This window comes from Anser brachyrhynchus (assembly GCF_964034855.1).
Source record: "Anser brachyrhynchus genome assembly, chromosome: 3".
Lineage (NCBI taxonomy): Eukaryota > Metazoa > Chordata > Aves > Anseriformes > Anatidae > Anser > Anser brachyrhynchus.
This window is the reverse complement of record NC_137696.1, coordinates 108,928,098-108,950,754: the sequence shown is the minus strand read 5'-3', so window position 1 is coordinate 108,950,754 and position 22,657 is coordinate 108,928,098. Positions and strand designations below refer to the sequence as shown.

Here is a 22,657-nt window from a genome sequence, read left to right as displayed (position 1 = left end):
GAAAAACAGAGCAAAAGTCAAGATACTTCATCAGTTCCTTATGTTGATACTTTGCACTTTTCTGCCACTGCAAACCCCATTGTCAGTTGCTAGCTATTTGGTAAAAAAAAAAGATTATAAATAGCGATGGTTAATTGGGCAGTGTTGGCACTTAAAATAGGCTATACATCTCCTGCCTAACAGAGCACACATGCAGCAAGCAGAAGGAAAAAGCCGTGCTATGCACTGACAAAATATCAAGAGACATCAGGACACATCCTTAGGTCACAGACTTGTCTCTGACATTACATACATAAAATCTCATACCCAATTCTTGTTATTTTCAGCTCTAGTTATTAACTTGCTTTCACTGACATTGGTTACCCATTACTTAAAACAAATTCCTTAACCGCCCCCCCTCCAGCTATCCAGGCAAGATTTGCTAGGTCTCTTCCATAAGCCAAGGATCCGTTATGACCCTTTTCCAGTCTGATGGTATTGCAGCTCACAGAGCCAGATATTTTTGTTCCTAAGAGCATGACAGATTGATCAGTTTGCTAAGTTAATTTTAGAAAGAACGATGGATATTCTGAGCATCCTCAGCATTTCTTTGCCTGCATTCCTCTCTCAATGCTTGCTCTATGCCGAAAGCACAGCTTTGTTGCAGCAACAAACAACTGGGACAAATAACACAAAAATGTGCTATAAAAAGAGGCTATAATACTTTTATATCACCCTCAAGACAGCAATAGGATAGGACTAAGCAGAGCATCTTTATCCTAGGGTTCAGGGCCCAGATGGAGAGTTGTCAAATGACTAAGGAGAAGGAAAATAACCTCACACATACCAAATGTATTATCACAAAGAAGAAAGCTAATTTATAAGTTACACATATGGGAGAGAAAAAGCAAACAAAAAAAAACACTCCCACAAACAACTAGGGTAACTTATGTAGTATATCCAGTCTTAATGTGATATTTACTAGTATTGTAATTGTCACAGTGACATTGACCTTCCAGAAGTGGGAAATTCACATCCAAAGACTGCTAGGAGGTCCACTTTACCTCACCACCTCCTTTCCCCAAACTGGCTGTTTTCTTACCTTTCCCCACACAGGAGGTTACAGCACCCCAACTATGATCACAGCTTTCCCTCCAACCCCACCTTTCGCACTGACATGAACTACAATATCTAAGCCTTATTATCTGTGAAGTTCCTAAGTCTTCCAGAACTGCAGCAAATATGACTTGTGTCTTATAGATGAGGTTTAGGCAGATATTCAGGAGAAGACAGCTTTTTGTCCCCAAACAAATCACATGAAGATTTCAAAGAAGTGTTGTGAAATCTGAGCCTTTGGTATTTAATTCATTGTGGACATGACTCTACCAAGATCTCTAAATTCTCTGAAACAAAGTGGAGATTTTACAGTAGTCCTCCATTCAGTCTAACCCACTGGAAGATGCCCCTTAAAAAGTACTTCAGGACACCAGAAAATCAGAGCCTAATTGCATTTCTTTCTAGCGCAGCCATCAGAGGAGAAAGGGGAATAGATGAAAAATTAAAGAACTCCATATCCAGGGATGTTCTGGATCCCTTTCTCTGAAAACCCCCACGGAAAATCCCCAGTTTTGAAGGAAACAGATGAAATAGCCCGGCAGAACAGCACACGGATAATGGCTCCAGGTCACAAAATAAGAATAGCGCTGTGCTGTCTTTTCTGAGACTTTAACCTGAAAGTCCAACATGATACAAATTAAAGCCCAAGCTTTTGGAGGCTATTAGACTGCTGCTTTACTGTCAATTCCCACTACTTTTTAATTTAACACAAAATACCAGCTATATTTTTTATTCTTCCCAGCTCTGGTATATCTGACATTTACAGAAAGACTTATGAAGTATTTGAGAAGCAATGATCAAACACACCCAACCTGACTGTTTTCTATTAGCTCGAGTGTCCTTTGCTCATCCTGCCCAGTTTATTGCACATCTGTTGCTTATTGCAGCAAGCAGATGAAGCCAGCAGATGAACAATGAAGAGAGATAAATGTAAGTTACAGGTGCACTTAGAAGTGTCAGGCAGACCAAACTACTAGCAAGCTTTACAGCAAAGATGTAAAATCTAACACAATTCAGACTAAAAGCTTGCCAAATATACAATGAAATCCATCCAAAAGAAGTCTTATGCTTTTTCAATATCTGTAATTAAGCGATGATACAGGGGAAAATATTAACCTTTCGGCTCCAAGTCTTACACTTGAAGCTTACTGGTATCACTGTGGTAATTTATTTTTTTGCAGCACGACTACACGGCAATTATATCCCAATGGGAAACATTTATCTTTTATCTTCTCTGGCAAGGCAAGAATGAAGCAAAGTGCAACTTCTTTCAACGTGGTGTCCTGCAGGCCAGCAGAAATTGGCTACCCGATAGAGTTGGCATGTAATCCATGACTTGAACTCAGCCATGGTGATAACAAAACCCGACCACAGCACCAAGTAGAAGCAGAGCACAGGCTTTTAGATCTGCTAAATCTACATTAAAAATAGTCCTTGCTTTTAATAATGAAATCTTACATTCATTTGCAAGGCCGGGGGGAGGGGGAAGTTATTGTCACTGGTAACATTAAAGTGAGGGTCAAGAGATCTGCCACTTAGCACTGGAAAAGACATGGAAAGCTATCATGTTCCAGGAGAGCATCTTTGCTGGGCATCCCTGTAAAGGAACACCAAGAATGAAGTTTTCCAAAGCAAGAGATTTTACCTTGCTTCATGATCATCTGGCTTACCATTGTAACTAATTAACAAGCTTCCGTGTTTACATCATGATGACTAATATAGATATATGTATATATTAGGGATAATTTATATATTTTAGGTAAAAAATCACAGAAGAGAAATCATCTTCAGTCAAAATCAGATAAGGACTCCTAATGTTCCATAGCCATGTCTTTTATAGCTTTAGATTGTATTCTCATGCTTTCTAGTGATGTGCAGTGTTTCAGGGAGAATGATGTAAAGTAACAGCAAGGAGAAAGAGAGAGCAGCTGAAAGGAGCTGTAGAGGAACAAGACATTGAAAAATATATACTGGAGTGCCCCCGTGCTTAAGAACACCAGTTTCAGCACCAGCCAGTAGAAAGTTTTGAGTATCTACTAGTAGGCCCTTGAAAATATAGCTAATAAAGGTATAGCTACAGTCCAATCCCACGCCTGAGCGAATTTTACCCCAATTAATATTTAGGTCATTACAGATGAGTGTGGATTATCAAATTCAGTACACACATCAGTACTCCACAGGTCTTGGTAACAAATATACTAAGTCAGACTTAATCAACTTAGAAAACAAGAGCAGAAAGAAAACAGAGTCTTCAGTTCATACTCCAAACTCTACTGTAGCCATGGTCAGTCTCATTTTTAAATTTCTGCAGAATGAAGTATATATCTGGTAAAACTGAATTTGTAAAAAATATGGTAATGTAGCACATTTTCTGTGACAGCATCCCAAAAAGCAGGGAACAGGAATCACAGGAAACAGCTGATGTAATCTTCTGTTCAGAGCTTTCTTTTCATAAATAGTCAGCAACCTGAATAATGAGAGAGTAATTCTGCAGCCACGTGCACGTCCACAGGAAAGGGGAACCACTGCATAAATGCATGGAAACATTGTGTTACAGAAACAAGATTTAAGTTGTATTTGAAGCATGGGTGTTGTTCCTTCTGTAAGATGGGTATGGAAGGGAAACAAACAATTATTGTGCAGAAATAATGAATGACTTAAGTGAAGATAAACTGGATTCCTGATCTGTAAATCCCTTAGGTTTTGGCCACCTACATACTGCATTGTTAAGTGAGAACAACTGGAAGATTTGATCTTTGATAAGCCAAGATCAGAATAATTCCTTCTTTCCAAGCGTAAAAAAGTTGATGAAAACTATGAAACAGAAGTAACGTATAAATTTCTGTGAAAAAATATGTGAAAGCAAAGAAAATGCAACATTTTCTTCTGTGCAAGTCATTTGACAAGTTATAAAGCCATATGGATTTTTATTGCACTGTTCAGTCAAATATTTCACGGCACTGTAGAGTTAAGTTGCAATTGCATCAAGTTAACACTTCACAGATACATGACCAGCTAGGTGAGAAAAAAAGTGACTAGAGAATACAGTTGAATAAAATAGTCATGCACTGTGTGCTTTAGCTGGTGGGTCTTTTTCACCTAGCAAGACTCAAAATAGAGCTTTCAACAGAATTTAAGTTTAAGCTTTAGATCAGGGATGGGTTTAATTTCTAAATTAAGACAGTTAGTCATGTACACTTAAAGTCACCTGCCTTTAGGTTTTATCTTAATCTGAACTGAATTTACTGGCAGCATGATGAAAAACAGCTCTTTTAGAAGTCAAAGGAAAGGATTTAAATAGGATTTAAAAATGGATCTCATTCCTATTGCCCTTTTTTGTCAAAATAACGCCAGTTAACATAATCCAGGCTATACTTCTTGCTAGGAGGAACGAAGCACATCAGCTATAGCACAGTTTCTCTGAATATTTTACTTCTGTGGAAAAAAATACTCATTTCTGAAGTGAAATCATCTGTAGCAGGGCTATTACACAGCAGTCTGGAACCAGCACTGATGCCACATCTGTTAAGTGAATATTTTGACTCTGGGTCCTAAACAATTCTGAGCCTCCCTAGGTAGCCACAACTATACCTCACTGCCCATGAATCAATAGATGTCTACAAGATCTCCAAGGGAGCAGAAACCAGTTCACGAGTGAGGTTAGTGGCTGAGGGTGTTGAACAAGGGTCCTGCTAGTTGGAGTTGTTTCCTTCCGACAGGGTTTGAGCTTGATATTTTCTGTTCCTTTGCTTTTCCAGGGATACTCAGTAGAATTATATAGCTAGGAAAATATGGAGGAAACCTACATGACAGAATCAACTAATGACTAAATATTTTTTGTTAACGTTGACAGTTACATTATGAAACTGAATAATGGCTTTCTGATAAGGCCAAGTTCACCCACTAGGTAGATTTTATGATAATAAAGATAAGCAGGCCAACTTAGTGGCTCTTACTAATTCCAGTTACTTACTGGTGTCTACCATTGCATTAACTGTCTGCCTCTAAATCTTAATCTTCACAAACTGCTCAGGAGGTAGAGAAGAATAATTTTCTCTGCTAGATGTCAGGCAAACAAACACACAGAAGACCTGACTTACACAGATGTTTAGAGATGACTAGCTTCCATAGGTTTTCTGCCTACATTCCTTCAACTCTTATGTCCTGCCAAATGCCTTCTTAACTCTTAAAGGTCACTCTTAAATCTGATCCACAATTTACTAGAAAAGTCCTGTGGATATCATTTGTCCTTTGATTGACATACTATGACATAACTTTTCAACACGTAAGAAGCTCCAGCTTGTACAGAACATCTTGTCAATGCATAGTGTATTGTGAAATCCTCAAACCTGACCTTTGGACACACTGAACGGTTTTATCTCAATATAAGAAAGAAAACTATTAGAGAGTGTTCAAAGAAGGGCTACAAAGATGGTGAAGGGTCCAGAGGGCAAGACACACGAGGAGCAGCTGAAATCACTCAGTTTGTTCAGCCTAGAGCAGATCAGGCTGAGGGGAGGCCTCATGGCGGCCTGCAGCTCCCTCACGAGGGGCAGGCACTGAGCTCTGCTCTCTGGGGACAGCGACAAGACCTGAGGGAACGGCATACAGCTGCAATGGAAGATTCAAGCTGGATGTTAGGAAAGGTTTCTTCACTGAGTGATCGTGCACTGCAACAGGCTTCCCAGGGCAGCATTCACAGCAGCAAGCCTGCCAGAGTTCGAGAAGTGTTTGCGCAAAGCTCTCACACAGAGTCTGATTTTGGGGTGGTCCTCTGTGTAGTCAGGAATTGGACTCAATGATCCTTGTGGGTCCCTTCCAATTCAGGATATTCTATGATTTTATGGCCTCTATTCCTTACACTGGCTACCTATCAACTTTAAGCTTACCATCCCGATTCTTATCTTCAAGCTATGCTATGGCCTGAGCCCAGAAAAGACAGACTATGCAAAAGCTTAGAGCACTGTCGGCAACTTCAGTTTCCCAGCCAACAGAGCATGTGGGAAACCTCCTGGGTCGAGTTGTAACTGAAGTGAACTTTTCCAGGGTCCACCCCACAAATAGCAACTGAGTGTGTTTATTTTACCTTTCTGACAAACATAAAACATATTTTACATACATATATATCTATATGCATACTACAGTATATACATAAAATACAAAAATAAAGATTTCAGACATGCCAATGTCCAAGAAAAATGACAAAGCCCAGGATGCTTGTCACTAGTGAAAAATACTACTGAACAATAGCACCAAGAATGCAAAACTGTACTGAACTACTCCTGGAAAAGGTCACTGAGTTAGGGGGCAATAGCAAAGATTATTTTTTTTGAAAACCAGTTGACTGTTGTTTTTTTTTATCCCCCTGCTTTTATTGACTAATTATAAAACAATGAAAAATTTAACAACTTGGTTTGATTATGCCACAGACCGTAAAAAGTTTTAAGTATTATAAAGGTATCAGATGACTTGTAGATCTATAGATGTATATCAAGTATTGCCTATCAAATGCATGCGTGGGTGTAGAGAAATAGACATTATAAAGACAAAGAAAACAAATTTTTATAAGCTTTGACTTCTAGAGAATATTACAAATAGACATCCCAGAACCTCACCTTCTGTCTAAAAGATAGTCACATGCAAGCTGAGACACAGAAGTGCCTCAGAGTGCAAGAGCCTAACACCTATTTTGAAGAATACAGCTTCTGCATAATGTGACAGAGGCAAAGAATTTTCTGACCTTGCATCTTCCTCTGTTTGTCACCAGCTCTGGTGCTGCTGTGGCTTCTCAAAGCACTGCCAAGCAGCAGCAACCTGAAATAAACTGGGTGTGCCTGTTATTCAGACCCCATACACAGTGGTGAAAATAATTCAAAGGAAAAAAAAATCACTGGATTCCATCTGAAAGAAATTGTGGTCAGGGAAAAGAAGGGGAAGAGCTAGAAAATTCAAAGGTGTGGAAAAAAATGTATTTTATGAAAAGAAAAAAGGGGTGAGAAGAAAAACAGCAGGAACACAGATAAAAGGATCTTTTCCCTCCCTGTTCCCAGAAGTGTATTTTGTCATACAGACTACAATAACAACTGAAGTGTAATATGCCCCCAACACCGAATATCCCAAACATCTTTTGTAAAAAGATGACATGAACAAAAGGACCGAGAGGTCGTAATATTAAGGAATACTGCTCAGAATTCATTTATCTTGCTGATGTTTGCTATCCAAGAGATTATAGGAGGCCTGGGGCAGCAGAGCACCTCAGGACAGAGCTTGGATGTCCTTGCACCATCTCATCTCCCAGGAGGGAAGTCACAGACCACGCTCCGCTCAGAGCACTATCTCAGGAACCAGAGACAACGCCTCAAGACCATTTGAAACAGCTAATCAAAGACAATGTGTATTTTAAAAGTGTCTTCCTCCACCCTGAGGAGGAAAATCTCCCCCTAATATTAAGGAAAAGCCTTGACACAGTAGCACAGGTACATCACCTGGATCTGAAATGGGCAACAAACATTTTGCTCTGGAGAAAATAAGCCTGGCCATCTCATTTGTTTGTTTTAAGTCATGAACCCATTAGGCCCTCATTAAGAGCTCCCAGCTGTTTTCTAATACCACTTTAATGCAATGAGCCACTGCCTTTGAATACTACAGCCAAGATCAAGTTACAACCTATAAATTGTTGTGGCAACAACAAAGTCTTACATCAAAAGCATGGAAGACCAGCCATTAAATCATTAACAGTTGAAGTGCTTAAATTCTTTGAGTATTTACCTGAATTTAGTATTTGGTATTTAAATTGGAAATTAGGAGAAATTTCTTCTCAGAAAGACTGGTTAGGCACTGGAATGGGTTGCCCAGGGACGTGGTGGAGTCATTGTGCCTGGGGGTGTTTAAGGAAAGGTTGGATGTGGTGCTTACGGACATGGTTTAGTGGGTGATAGTGGCGGTAGGGGAATAGTTGGGACAGATGATCTTGGAGATCTTTTCCAACCTCAATGATTCTATGATTTTAGGGTTAGACAAATTGCTGTTCAGGCAATCTAGGAAATAAGAAATATTTTCTCCATATTAAGAGTGGCACTATACACACTGCTGTTCCCCTTCTCCCAGAGTTTCGAACTTGAACTAAGGCTACAGGACTGATACAGTAGTCTGACTGAGATCAAACAGATTGGAACAATTTATAAGCATCATGACCAAAGAAACATGGGAATTCAGAAAAAAACAACTCCCTCCCCACTGACAGTTGACTAGAATTAAAGCAGTATCATTGTTAAAAGGAACTGTGATATATATAAGCATTTCAACAGATGCTGGCAACATCTTTTTTCAGAGTGAAAGACCAACATCCTGTTGACTTTTTTTTGCTTATCAGAAGACAAAATCAGAAACAGTTAAACTCATTTTCCTGACTGAATGCTTACAGATTTTGCTTATACTGAAAGAAAGCAGATGTTTACTAAGTTTAGATTTACAGATTTACAGAGTATTCTGCATCTTGTTGCCTCCACCTTTGTTAACATAATTCATGCATGGGTACATGGAGGTATACGCAGCTAGCACTCATCAGCCACAAAAGGCAGCTCTGTATGCAGTTAAGACCTGTTCCATATTAACACATGGAAGTGAAAATATTAGCATGTTTTCCAGCTATCTAAGCTCCCATTATAGCCATGGGCCTAATTCTGGCTGTGCTGACTTATGTTAGCAGTGCTGCTGGCTGTACTGGCTACAGCTCTACTACTAGGTAAAGGTAACCCAGTAGATACCTGCAATTTAAAATGCTTTAAATCTTAGGCCAATTCTCACCCATAGGCCTTGCCCTATTGCTGGGCTGAACTTCACCCACAATGAAAGGAGCCTGGGGCAAACCAATGGGACTTCACCTCCAAGAGATCTAGAAGTGAGGTAAAATAGAAAAAAGACTAGTTCTAACCAAAGACAATTGTAACCTAGGCATGCAACTCACAATTGCAAAAACCTCAGGACACTAACTGGCAGTGAGAAATCTGAATTATTTTATAGCTTGTGAAGGCAACAGTAATAAGAAGAGTACAGACTATTCTACTGCTTTCTAGGGTTACATCTCATTTTGTTATTTTCCAGAAACTCATAAACCACCCAATCAAAACCAACTGCTTCTCTTCGCCTTCCCCCCACCCCCAGCATTTTCCCATGTTTTCATTTTTCTGTTCCCCCAACTCTTTCCCCCTCCACCCCTTTTCTCACTTCCTCCTATTCTTTCTCTCTTCTGCTTACAAGGAACTGATGAATTAGTGCTCTCTTTGAGCTGTCTCCACAATAACAATAAATCAGCAAGAAGCAGTTTGAAACTTTAACATACCACAAGGATTTTCTTCTCCACAGTCGACTCCCCCTAGAAAAGTAACAGCTATGTTTACACAAAACCCAAATCACACCAAGCTTAAGCTCTGTGGGTTTTTTCCTCCGTTGGCAGGGGTTGGAAGGGAAGGGAAGAGAAAAGCCTTGGAAACTTAAAGCTAGAAACCACATTTAAAGATGTGTGAAATTACTGGGAAAATGCAAATATGAGCAAGGGGAGTGGAGCCCTAGTTGAGGCACTCAGAGAGACCGGCTGAGCAATTCTCTTGTTTCCACCAAAAAAGAAAATCAAACTTGTCTTCTTTCTTGTAACTATGACAAAATGCACGCTTGGTGCACTGCCCAGTGCTGCACAAGTCTCAGATGAAGAAAAATTACTTGGAAATGAAAAAAAGAACACTGAAAACACTCTTATTGTCTGTCACGTCTATATTAACAGTGGAACTCAGGTTTTAACAACAGCTCACATCCTAGCTGTAAGACAACACATACAAAGTACCATCCCCACATACGCTACAATTGTGCTTTAAAGCAGATAAGCCTGTAGTGAAAACTGCATTCAGAGTGGAATGAAGTCTGGTTAACTTACCTACAACTAACTTTTTTTTTCTGACTGAATAATAACCGAGTTCCAGGTAGATATTTATAAGATACAGCATTTCCAGAGCTCCCAGTGCTGACAGCAAGTTCCCAGACTCATGACTCAGTTCTGCCCCTTAGAGATTAGCGTGGAGCTTTCCTATATTGTGAAGAGCTCACCTCCACTAATATTAACTGGCAGAAAATCCAACAGAGCACGTACAGTCAATGGGGCTAATATGAAAACATGGCTGAAATACAAAAAAAAGAGAATGATTCTTCATAGAAAGAGGTAATCTTCATGGAAACATTCAATGCAATAATTACTTAATGCTACCTGGAAAATTACTTTTTTTTTTTTTCAAAACCACATCTAAAAGCATCAAACACAGCTAGAAGTTGGACAGCTTCTTCGTAGAACTAACAGCTTCCACTGTACCATATCACATTGTCCCAGAATTGCACTTTCAGTCGTCACATGATAGAGAATGCAGTGGATTTGAATTGGATGTTACGGCATACATAACTCTTATTGTGTCAGTGTGACACACCAGGCTTAAGTGTGAGGAGGATGAGACTCAGTCTAAGACAGTCACTTCATTGTTGGTGCCCAAGGAAGCAGGTTTTCCAAAATAACTGCCTACATAACTTGCCTTTCATTGTCTAAGTAGGTAATTTTGAAGGCCTTCAGAGGGAGATTGTGTCCATTTAATATCACATTTGCACATTACAGAATTGTATCTTCCAACTCATTTCTCCTAATCATGTCCTGATGTAACACTCAGCCTGCACATGGGTGGACACAGACCTGTCACTCACATTGCCCCTGACAGCACAGCTATGGAACCTATAGATAGATCCTTATTATGCAATAATACTGATTAAGGGCAGATCTTTAATTTGGTAATCTCTTACCTTCTTACTGATAGTCAAGTCATTTAGCACAGGCTATGGAAGACCTTCAACAAACACAATCAAGATAAAGTTCTTATAACCAGTGTGAACCACTAACATTACACACAAAAACAGGATGAACTAGTGATTACTAGAACATTACTTGAATACGAAGCTATTGATAACCCCTTCTGCCCCAAACTTACTGCAGAACTGAGCAGCTCAGTTTACTTATATTGCATGCAGATGTGTGAGCTAGTACCTACCACATCATGTAGGCTTGTGGGTTGGATGAGCAGTGCACTAGCTGCCTATGAGCATATTTTCCATTCTCTACTCCCTCTGCAGAATTAGAATCAGCATTTGCTGTCTTTTCAGAGGAGCAATGCATCAGCCTCACAACATCAGCCCCAGACCTACTCCTTCACAGTAATATTGCTGTTATATAGTAATTCTTCCTGCTTTGCTGTTTGGTTGAGTTCCCCCCCCACCCACCCCACCCATTTCCCTCCTCCCTACATTTAACGATTTTTACAGCATAACACATGCACCTGTTTACTGCAGACATCAGAAGCACTGTAGCACCCCATCTGCACAGAGCAGAAACTATGCATGACAACTGCAAAAATGACAGCAAAAGCAGAAAGACCAGGAGACTGAAGTAGTGGCATATTGGGACAGCCAAAAACATACAGGAAGAAACCAAAGACCGCAGGTTCACCACAGCAGAAGTGCTCTCTTCAGGGCTCCCCAAGCTAGATTTGTCTAGACAAGAAGCATTGACAAGTTACAACAAACCTTTGATTTATAGAACATGTAGAGGAATGCTATTGGGCTTTTTTCCAATGATGCTTTGTAAACTTGAGCACAGCTCTTAAAAATCAGTAGGTGTTGGACTTTCTGATATGTCAGAATAATCAAACTGAATCCCATAATCAGTTTGAATTGTAGTAAAAGAAAAAAGAAAAAGAAAGGTACGTTGCCTTACATGTGACTGCATTGCTGGAAAGGGAAAGCTGAAGGGACTGAAGTCAGTCCCTTCCACTATCCACATACCACACAATTCACCTGCTTGCAAGGGAACATCTCGGGTTACAATTAATACATGTGAAAACACCTGATGTGAGCAGAGTACTCACTATACTGTAAGCTTGATATTTAGTGAAGATGACAGCCTACTCAAAAGATGGGAATTACCTGCAAGTGTTTTGTGATATCTGTTAGATCTCCTAGAACATATTAGTCCCTTCCTCCTAGGACGTATCAGCCCCTTCTCCAAATTCACACACACTTTGGAACAGGTACTTCCAACCTAAACCATCCTGTGAGACTCAGTTCTGGCGTGTTAGGTGTATCACGCACTGCATATTCACAACAGCAGTGTTGGGTTTTGGCTCTGTGCATGCCACTCGTGGTTCTGGGCAAGAAGAGCACCAAAATGCCACCCTTGCTGCAGCCTTCTTATAGGTTGCAGTGCTTACCTGCTTACTGTCAGACTGTACGCTGGGTGCAGTGATAGAAAACATACTTATTCTTAGAGAGATCTGGCATGCAGCATAAATCAAGGGAAATTTGATAAGATTTATTCTGACAAGAAGGAAAAAATATTTCTAGGGCAGCTTATGCTTGTGCTTATCATTTCAGGGGTTTATAAACAAGAGCTTTAAAACCAACCAAACAGATGAAGAGCTTTCTTAGGAGAGTTTTGATGTTGTATTGTGTTGTTTGTTTTTTTTTTTTAAAATGACTTAATTCTGTTCATGTTAACTTCTTCAATTTCAAAAAAAAAAACCATTGATATCCATAAAAAATACATTCCCCAAGCCCCTTTATAAAAATGAGCTCCTCCTACACTTCCAAGTGATCAGTTCATTATCTGAAAGGTCACAGAATTTTGTTGCATGAAAACAACACCCATGAAACAGCTAATAGCTCTTTAGAGACATTCCCTTCCCTATGCAAAACATCCACCTCAAGCTTCTTACCTTGAACATAACTTATGTCTGAAAGATACCCTTCTAAAAAGGATTTTAACTGATAGATGGTTGCTCTGCACTCTGACAAACAGTGTTCTAACAGGAATCAAGCTACCTTAAACACTAGGTCAGCTTTCTCCACACTGCAGGATAGCCAGAATACAGACATTATTGTGCTCAAACTGCACACTGCTCTGTGGGGAAGAAAATATTTCAGTTTTATGTTTGCACAGTGTATGCTACAGTGGACCACAGGTTTCCAAAGCTAAAAACAATATAAAGTTATGAAACAATTCAACTAATTAATACCCTTGATACTATATTCACTGCCTCAAAATCTGGATGAGTAGTTGAATTTAGTGGGCAATTGCTTTTTCTAGACCCATTTGGGTGTCAGGAAACTTCTTAGAAACAGGATTTGTCTTGTAGTTTTTCCTTTTGTATGCAGCATTAAAAAAGGCAAGTGATCATGTCAAATACTTAATATTTTAATATTAAAAATTAAAGCAAAAAACTTAGTAAAGCAAAATTTCACTGGAAAAAAATGCTGAATTCAAAAGTGGTATTTAAAGACATTTTACGCTTTCCAGATGCCACGTGTTGAGCATTTTAGATAGTAGGAAGCTTTCCAAGTTCAACTCATGCTTTCCCAAACCAAACAAGAGAAAAAAACACAGAAGCCTGCCCTCTTTTCAGATTCTGGGAAGATCACAGATGAGGTCGTTCACTATGGTCTAAGCCGAGTACCGTGGTATGCACACAGTCACACGCCACCCACCCAGCTCAAGACATAATCCCCTATTTAAAGAAAATCCACTGTACTAAGACAAATCTTTTTTTGGTAAGTTCTGTAATTGTTGCTTTTTCCTATTTACTTTAATGGTCACCATAGCATTTTTATGTTAAGGAGATGGTGAAAGAGCAGCCACATTTGTCTGACATACCAAGTTTAAAATAGAAGCATTTGGAGAGGAATTGCTCCAGAGGTTCTAAACCAAACAACACGAGTTGCAACCCACTGTTTAAAATTAGCTTTTGTGGTTTGTTTTTAGATATTCCTAGTAGCAAATTCAATCTGATTGCTAGGTACAATAAAGTCAACCAAGAGAGAGCAATCTAGGAGACCGATAATAGAAATTTCATTTAAAAATATGGCTATTAATGTTCCTAAAGATAGCTTATTAAATGAGTAAGCTTTGTCACAGGCTTGAAATTATTCTCTAGGTTTTTGTCTTCTTCCCACCCACCCCCCTCCCACAAAGGACAATAAGTACTTGGCTAGAAGTTAAAAGCTCTACATGCTTTTAGGATTAAATTGTTTGTCCATATTAAAACTAGAGAGGAAGGAAAAAAGCTGTTAGAAGGAAGGAACTGAACACTAAAATGTCTTTGAATTCCTATTTTTATATTTCGTTAAAAGAACAACTGTCTCAAAGGCATCACTTATTTAATTTTATGAAATTCCTAGTTAACCTTCATTGACTACTAATACAGTATTTTGCCCTCATTTAACTGGGGAAGATAGCTCTTTAGCTTCTTTCCATCAGGAAATCAATTAAACAAATTCAAGAGCAACACAATGCTATTTTAAAGACAAGTTAAGAGGGAGGAATAGAGTACCTGGCTGCTGTTTCTCCAAAAGAAGCTGGAACAATCATTTGTCTCAAAAGTGGAGGGAGAGAAGGGCAGTGCATCTCCCTTACAGCAGTCAGCACAAATGGGAGCAAGAGCATCATAACTCAAACAGAGGTGCTCGGAGGGTTTCAGAACTCGTTCAAGCATGAAGACCTAAGCAGACCAGCATAGGAAGACCACAGCACAACAGAAGATGGGAAACCCAGAGCTCCTTTCATCCATACCAAGCACTGCTCTAAATGGAGAGCATGTCTGTGTTTGCAACAGACTTACTACAACAGCCGTAAGCCAAGGGACTGCTACATAAGCTTTAAACACCTGAGGTCTAATAGCTAAAGTCATGCAGTTGAATTAATGGGTTGTCTGAGAATGTGACTGTCAAAGCAACTAGGTCAGAACTGATTAACTACAGGCATATTTGTAGTCTAATCCGTACTCTACAAGAACAACAAAAAAAATCTAAACCCTGCTAGCAAAACCTTACAGAAGATAACAATGAAGAGAGAAGGATATGCAGACCAGGAGCCGTCCAAATAACAAGATTTAAAAGGCATTTAAAGCATAAACTGACCACGTGCAGCTTCTGACGGAGTGGCAGTTATCAAATGAATGGAATTAACTAGCCATGTATAAAATGCTAGATAACAATGACATAAGTTAAAAAAAAAGAATATATAATATATTAAAAAATATGGATGCAAAATAAGGGTACTAGAGTGTGGTGAAACCAGAATTCAGGCTGAGGGGCAGAGACCTCTTTCCCCCCAGTCACTGGTCACAACTCTTGGACATAGAGACAAATTGAACTTAATTCAAATCTACAGTTAGAAGAGCTGTGTTGATAGAGACTGCACCAATACCTGCTAATGACCTGAAATAACCAGGAGGCCTGGGATGCTGGAACACCAGCGGCATTTAGAGGCTTAGCAGATGGAAAAAGCAGGCGAAGTGGTATGTAGTACCTAAGGGAAGATAATTATCCTGTATCGCAGTCAGTTTGTACTCTTCTGCCTTCTCTACTAATACTCAAAATGAAATGTTTTGTTCTGAGGAGATTGGCTTTGTGTTTTGTTTCAAGAAAGCATGGTTGAAAAGTGAGTACTGTGTTTGGAACAGCAAGTGGCGAGGTTTGAGAGGACTCCAAGTTCATGGACAAGTTTCTTCCACAGCCCCTGAGAAAGCTCCTTATCTTGCACAGCTCAGCTTGCTCCTGTGACAGACCCAGACACCAATCTGCTGCTTCCTCTGCCTTGGATTCCAGCCTTTATAGAACTGGGAACCAACACCTCAATAAGACAGAGACATTAAAAGGACCACTGAATAATATAAAAGTTGTTTGGCAAGCTGTAAATCAGCCTTTTACCTTAGTGGCAAAGGAAAGGGATGAAGCTGACAGATCCTTTCTCTCTGAGATGCAGAAGCCCTTCAGCAGCTTCTTCCCCACTGGGCAGTTCTTATCCTGCAGGATTGTTTCAACCCAACCTTCAGATTTTATAGAGAAGTGAAGCTGGATGGAGTCAAGCAAAAAGCAAGCCTCAACTGAAGATAAAGGAAGAAAATTTCTAGCTATTCAGGATGGGAGGAAAATTCAGTAATGCTGAGAGAAAACAGAGAGCTTTTGAACTGGTTTTACTTGGAAAAAGATGGGAACAATGCACTAACAGGAGAATGAAAAACTGGTAAGAGAAAGTTAGATGATCTAGAGTAACCCCTGAATCTAAGAAGGGGCAAGAAAGTTTCTCAAGCACAGCTGTAGTGAATCTCATTTAAAATGAGAAAAAAATGGTAGTTCTGCTTATGAAAGCTCAGGAATTGACTTTGTTTCGAGCAACAAGACCCTTCTGCATAAGACAGTCAATTGCTACAAGGACTGGTATGCAGTGGTTGCTTAACTCTTCCCTATGAAGGTCAAAATACACAACAACAGACAAGTGTCTTGACTTGTGCCTCCTTCTCCACTTCACGCACTGCCAGTACATTCCAGCACATTTAAGTATTGGAATCCTACTGCTTTCCTGATTACTTTGTGTGTCTGCAGCAGTCAGTGTCCCCTACTCCCTTCTCACTCACTATCGGGAAAAAAAAAGTGGACTATCCCTGACCCCACCAACTCTTCCAATCCATTCTTAGTAGAGAAGTGGCCACTTAACCTGGAACAGACTATTCAGAGAGACAGTTTCACACATATACAGCATCTGTCCAAAAGCAAGCATTTGCAGATGGATTTCAGTTCTAGAGAATGCAAAAGAAGGGGAGAAAAAACTCCCATTTATTTATTAGCATACAGTAGAACCCCCAAAACAGCCTATTCAATCTGCATCATCTATAAACCAGTACAATGTTTTCAAAAAACAGCAACAAAGAAGAGGGGAAAAAACACCTCCGGTATCTGAAATGAAGCCTCAGAGATGCAACTTAGCATCCTATTGAAATCAGTAGCTGTAAGTTCTTTTGTTGTAATAGTGATAATGAGAACTAAGTTTGTTCCCCCCCCCCCCCCCACCTTTTTTTTTTTTTTTTTAATTTTGAAGACTACACTCCCGGCCTGGTTAGGACCATGCCTTGTCACTTTGCACAAACTGCAGCCCTGTACATACAAACAACCAGGCAAACAAAGAAACACAGATGGCTCTAAAATGATCTGGTATACTTCCTAAAATTTTGCATACCAAAATAAGTCATTTATCACTTTCAAACCTTTCTTTGCTATCAGAGGAGATTTTCTGTGGACTCAGGCCAAAAAAAGGATTTTCCTTTGCATCCTGTTTCATGAACTATAATTCAAAAACCCTTGTGGCTGCTGCCACAGAATGGGTTTGTCACCTCTGCAGTGCAGTTCTTTCTTCCTGTCACAGGCTGAAAAACCACTACTTTACTTTTGTAGGCATTTTACAGTCACATCTTCACTAACTTTCATTTTACCTATCAAAATTTCCAAGCTGGATTCAGCACTACCCAAATACACCACTTGGCTACAAGATGCAAATAATAATGCAAATTATGCATGTGTCACTGGAGCTGGATCATCCACACTTTGCACCCACCAATAAATGATGGTACACTCAACACAGAGGTCTCAGATACCACAAGGGGTACAGACAACTAGTAAGGAAATCTTACCTTTGCTGTGACATCTGAGGCAACGCCAAAATATTGTGATTGCTTCCTTCCACAGTAAAATAAAACAGCTATTTTAAGGCTATAAACAATGAGACTGAAATAAACAACTGCATAAGAAAGCTCCACAACTTCAAGCCAACACCAGATCATTAGGGAAGACTTTCGCCTTTTACTGGCAAACTAATTTTCCCCATCTGTTCCCTTCCCCCCCCCCCCCCCCCCCCCACTAATGAGCAGAAGCGAGCTACAAAGCTCCATCTATGAAAGCATCTCCAAAGACAAAATACACAGCTTTTCTCTAGATGTCTAGGGAGGAAGATCAATACTTAGAGAAGATCAGTGGGTTCTGTCGATACATTTACTATCATACTGACAGAGCAGTGAGCTTTTGCCTGCTAGACAAGAAAAATCAGATGGCAGCACTCCTCTGCTTCATATTAATAGCTTGAACTATGTATGGTATGTTCTTGTTCATTACACAAATACCTCATGATCATCCGTATGCCACAAATATTTTCCAATACAGACTTCTGCCAGAATATGCTCCATTTCAGTAATCCTTCAGAGCCATTTCCGTGCAAACGGGGTTGGCAGGGAGCAGAAAGATGCAAAATCAAATCGCACTTCAGCTATGGAAGAACACAATGGATCTGAGCTGCTCAGACTGATCACAGAAGCCTAAAGGAGATTGTTGAAGTTCAATTGTTTCACATTTGGTAGAACAATGACACTAAAATGTAGTTTCTACTCCTTTAAAATATTAATAATAGCCCTTTTCTGCATGTTTTTTCCAAGAGATTGGACACAGATCCTGAGAGTACTTCGAGAAAACTTGCCCCTTATATTTCAGAAAAGGCAGTAAGATGCCTGGAGAGCTATAAGGGTCTTCAGAAAGACCTCAGCTGAAAATTAAATAAACAGAACAAGCTGAACTGCTTATAAGAATGTGATGTGGAATTAATGCATAGGCAGACCAACGTGTATGAAATATTGGGACTCTCACAGGAGAAGGATGGAGAGCTGACCTCAAGGAAGGAGGCTAAGGGACCTTGGCTTATTTAGCTTTGCATGTGGGGATCAAGAAGAAACACGGTCTCCCCGCATAACAAAGTAGGAAAGGAATTATCCAAACTAAAATTCATCATTGACCACAACAACTTACACGTATAAACTTGTCATTATACATTTATTATAAAAACATGAAGAAAGTTCCTAGAGTGGTAGAGATGCACCAAATGCTTCTATTACTGCCTTCCAAAAGAAGCAGGGGGAACAGAAATAGTGATTACTTGTGAGATGAAAGTTTATGAAGTTACACAATCTACAGTCCAAATTGCAGGGGACACAAGAAATTATTTCCAGTTCTCTGCATTGAAATTTTTAAAGAAATCTTTAAGATACCAAGCAATGAAGTCGAAGAATTGTTCAACTTTTTTTTTTTTAAGAGGTACAGAAAACAATGATACATTCTGGTTTCAAATTAAATTTCTCTGCTTTTTTCCCATTTTGTTTTTCTGCTAGTAAAAAGGTAAACAAAAAAAAGCTTTTTCCAATTAGTACTCAAAAAGTGAGCTGGAAAAAACACCAGGTGAAATATTTCAGCAAGCTTTACATTTAAACAGTATTTCTTCGAACTAAAACATGTTACTCAAACTGAACACTCATCTTGTTATATAAAAACTCAATAGCTAAACTCAAGCCAATGCGGAAATGGTTATGTTTTCTTCACACTAGGTTCTTCTTGTGCTCAGAAAAAGTCATGCAAGAACATTATTACAGTTCGAGGATTAAGCCAAGAACATGAGTTTCAAAGGGAAAAAAAAAAAAAGAAAGAAGTCTGCCAGCCTGTAAGTATATGACTGTTAAATACTATTTCCAAGAGATGCATGCAAGCAGAAGTGGCATTGCTCAGGAAAATGGAAAGTTACTAACAGCTAACTACAAGTTCAGGGAAATGAAGAATCTAAAAGTGTCATTAATTTCCACATATAGCAACATACTAGGGTAAGCATAATGCAGCACTTATAGAACTGGTGATATTTACAAGATGATTTTTTTCAATCCACTATCAGAAAAAAATGGACACTCATTATTGAAACAGAATTTTTATTGCCTTCTAGTAGGGAAGATAAGCATATGTGCTACATCTTTTTTTTTGACTGATTGGAAATGCATTTATCAAATAAATCAACAGTTTGCCATGATATCAGTACATATAGATTTGTCATCTATAAAATTTTAGCCATCTCTAAAAGGAAATCACTTTTTTATTACCCTGTTTCCTTATTTAGAGTATTACTGCCCATTAAAATTGAAAGTGTAGTATTGTGGAACACTAAGCTAATAAATCAAGGAACACATATGAAAGCAAATTTACTGAAAGGGTTGTTAGGCATTGGAATGGGCTGCCCAGGGAAGTGGTTGAGTCACCATCCCTGGAGGTCTTTAAAAGACATTTAGATGTTGAGCTTAGTGATATGGTTTAGTAGAGGACTTGTTAGCGTTAGGTCAGAGGTTGGACTAGGTGATCTTGGAGGTCTCTTCCAACCTAGACGATTCTGTGATTCTGTGAAATAAGGCTCTGCTGTAGAGCTCAATATAAAAATAAAAACCTAATGAGACTATTCAAAGTAGTACAGTAAAACTATGCTTTGAACTATGCTATAGAACTGCACCAAAACAAGTTTCTCTCTATGCCCTGCACTTCTCTAGAAGGTAAATAGGAATGCAGATTTTTGTTGTTTTCCTACATTTAATTTTGTAAATAAACCAGCTCATTTTATTCTAGAGCTCCATAACTAAAAACAAGCTTTGACAAATTCAGTCCTCTGTAGCAGTTTGGGCTACATGGTTTCGATTTTTATGGGGGAAACACATCAACAAATCCAGAGACTCCAAAAACCCCTCTCTCAGGAGCTTTTTTCCAGCTCTTGTTGGCTTAAGAGGCCTATGAAAGAGTGGCTGCATTGGAAACTGCATCTGTCTGTGCCCAGGCCAAGTGTTGTCAAGACAGTTAAATGCAAACGCCTACCACAACAAGCTCTCCTTTGTCAGTCACAGGGATCCCATGAGAAAGCACCAACCAGTCTAGGAATTTGGCTCAAGGTAGAGTTAGACAAGCCTGAAAAACAAAAATAAGGGTCAGATTTTATTTAGATTGACTGTATAAAACCGGAACTAACAGCTCTGTTCTGTCAATGAGCTTTTAAAAGCGTGCAGTGGCACAAGCGATCTTAGCGAAGAAATACACCTCTTAACTCTTTCTGGCTCAATAAGTATATGGGATGGGATTAGTCTCAAACTGATATGAGAGAGATTTTCAATACAATGCATTTTTAAACCTCAAGGGGAAAAATACATTTTATGACACCTCACATAGCTTAAGTACTCATGATCATAACTTCATGAAAACATACTCTGAAGGATCACAGACTGCATCCAGCAATAGATTCACACACTTCATAGTGTACAAAATAAGACATTTTTTCACACATTTAGCAAAGCACTCCAAGAAACAGTACCAGGACAGCATACACATACAAAACCACAAGCAAAGCCCACTACTTCGAGCAAAAATGGACTGTAGGCAGAGCATTTTAGTAAATATGATGAGATTCAAGGGAAGAGGAGGAATTCAGAACACAGCAGCTGGCAAGAGTTCTAGCTCCACTTCAAGCTATTTCCCATTTTCAGATTTATCCCAATGTTATTCTATATGCTCAGAGTAGAGTAAATTTTAAACATAAAAAACACCCTTCATAATTTTTTTTTTTTTTAAATGCAGCTTTGGGAAATTAATTTATAGTCAAACACAAGATTGTGGTCTGCGTTAATTTCAAAATCATAACAGTTTTAAACAATATGCTATTTAAAAATAGTTGCAGTTATCAAGGTGTGGGTTAACATTTGGAACTTCTGAAAACGAGCATTTCACTTCTGAAATATTCTCATCTTCCACAGTTTTCCACTTAGAGACAGATGTGATATGGAAAACTTTCCACCTTACTTATAGGAAAAAAAGGGAAAAAAAACAGCAGCAGCTAAAGGAACAACCTGAGAGCTCAGGCAACAAGGAGCTTATTTCAACAAGCTTTTATATATGCGTGTGTGTATATACGCATTATAACATTTTAGAGCCATCCAGCATGCTGTTCAAACAACCATTATGCCACCAAGAGGAGGTTCCCTCCTCCGTTCCTGCACATTCTCCTCACTTTTTTAACCTTCCCCTCCTACTTGCTGCTTTGCCTCAAGTTTTGCTTGAAAATTAGCAAATATGACAAAAACACATTATTGCCCTCTTCCCACATTCTCCTGACATTTTAGGAGGGAAAAAAAAAGTTTCAAACATATCTATTTTTATTGTGGTATGTCTGCTTATAAAATAGGAAAGTGGCTTCCTGGATTTGAAGGTCGGAAGGCCCACTGGATGCATTAGCTTGTTGACATGAATTTTGCAGGTTATCCATTTCCCAGCTAGTCCAAAAGCAAGTGAGGCAACTTGTACATAGCTAACAAATACTTCCAGGGCACGTGACCTGCCTAGGTCTGGACATTTCAAGAGATCTACTGCTTTCTCTAATGGTGAGAAGAGCAATTTACTGGTTTGGGGAGCTATAGCTTCTTTTCATTTAGAGTTACTTCAGCTTCAGTCAGTGACTCAAGTTATATTTCTCTCTAAATGGGAAGAAGGGGAAAAATGAAAGAGGAAAAAAGAAGGTAGGAGAAAAGTTAATACAAGATAGTTTCTTAGTCAAGGCAGCACTACGGTGCTCAGTCTCCTGATAGTTGGGTGAGGGATGCCTGTGAGCTCCCTTCCTACGGCTCCTGCCCACATGCTTTCCAGCTCCACTCCTGTCAGCCCTTGTTTTTCCTTCTCACAAAACCTGTCCTAACCAGCACTCTCAGCCATTGCATCAGTCAGCTTAGTCTGACTCAGGTGTCTCCTGACCCTCTCTCTTCTCAAAACCTTCCCCTTGCCAGCACCTTATTTACCACTTACCACTATCACCACGAAC

General features: G+C 39.3%; 1 protein-coding gene across 8 annotated transcripts in view; it reads right to left on the bottom strand.

Annotated features, from left to right (window-relative positions):
- RNF144A (ring finger protein 144A) overlaps positions 1-22,657 on the bottom strand; it is a 62,142-nt gene that overhangs the window by 25,598 nt on the left and 13,887 nt on the right. For 3 of the 8 annotated variants that reach the window (XM_080587802.1, XM_080587804.1, XM_080587800.1), the window contains exons 2-3: positions 20,665-20,760; positions 17,640-17,685 (exon numbers count right to left, since the gene is read on the bottom strand). The exons of 2 other annotated variants lie outside the window; for them this stretch is intronic. The gene's annotated coding sequence lies outside the window, so the exon portion shown is untranslated. The remainder of the gene's footprint in view (positions 1-17,639; positions 17,686-20,664; positions 20,761-22,657) is intronic. 3 more of the 8 variants (XM_080587799.1, XM_080587801.1, XM_080587798.1) reach the window with 1 other exon arrangement.